We start from the raw sequence: 978 nt of genomic DNA, 5'->3' as shown, positions 1-978 counted from the left end.
AGGCGCCCTCCCAGCCTCCCTCGGGGCCTGCCTTTCCCACAGGTGGGCGGGAATGGGCGGGGCCTGCGCACCCAGCGGAGCCTGGGAAGATCCCGCGCCGCGGAACCTCCCTAAGAATTCACTGCCTCCGGGAAGACTTCCTGGATTACTCCCCTTTCCCACTCCCTGTGGACCTTGACCCTGCTCAGTGCACCGTGAAGTCCTCCGCGCCCCTCAGTGGGCGTGCACCCCTACCCCCCAAGGCCGGCCCCCAGGAACAGGGCCAGCAGGGCCTCGGGTTACCTGCGCTCAGGAGACCCTGCTTCCTGGTTCCTTTGTCTCCAGCGGGCACCTGGGAAGGCCTGCCCCGGAGATCCCAATACTGTAATCCAGCCTGGCAGGGGCTGCAGCAGTGCCTCCCAGCAGTGTAAACACTCAAATCCGCGTGCCAGAGATGGCAGGAATGTCCTTCAGGCTCTTACCCCCGTACTCCCATCAGAAACCAGGCCAAGAGCACGCCTCTGCCAAGGTGAAGGGGTCCAGGTGGCACCCCACAGTCCCTTGAGCATTCCTCAGACTGTCTTCTATCCAGGTGCCCACTTCTAATGTGTCCAGCGGAGCCTGCCAAAACTATTGCCCTTCAGAGTCACCTGGCCACCACACCTGGAATTACAGCCCTAGGTGGTTGGAAAGTTCACCACCAAGCCAGTCCACACTGCCTTTGTGAAATTCCACTCTCTCAGCGCCTGCTCTGAGGTGTGGAGAAAAGCACTTTATCACCTACCTCTCTTGGCCAATCTGTCCCGTAGGGCGCAACAGAAGTGCAGGATCAGCAAGTTCAGACCTAGAGAGAGTGAGGACCTCCTTACTTTGGTGCCCTGGGTGCCTGCCTCTCATGCCTCACCCTGCTCCCTGTTCAGCCTCCACTCCCAGTATACACCAACCTGGCTACCCCTCAGATCAGAAATCCCCCTCCCACCCTAATCATGACCCCCTTCT

At 60.2% G+C, this 978-nt stretch overlaps 1 protein-coding gene across 1 annotated transcript in view; it reads right to left on the bottom strand.

Annotated features, from left to right (window-relative positions):
* Positions 1-823, bottom strand: part of LOC102253825 (leucine zipper putative tumor suppressor 3) — a 6,055-nt gene extending 5,232 nt beyond the window's left edge. The window contains 1 exon segment of the mRNA XM_014546529.1: positions 764-823. The gene's annotated coding sequence lies outside the window, so the exon portion shown is untranslated.
* Between the last annotated feature and the right edge of the window lie 155 nt (positions 824-978).

The sequence above is a fragment of the Myotis brandtii genome, unplaced genomic scaffold, assembly GCF_000412655.1.
Source record: "Myotis brandtii unplaced genomic scaffold, ASM41265v1 scaffold45, whole genome shotgun sequence".
In the NCBI taxonomy this organism is placed as follows: domain Eukaryota; kingdom Metazoa; phylum Chordata; class Mammalia; order Chiroptera; family Vespertilionidae; genus Myotis; species Myotis brandtii.
The sequence above is the reverse complement of the archived record's forward strand: the minus strand, read 5'-3'. Positions and strand labels throughout refer to the sequence as shown.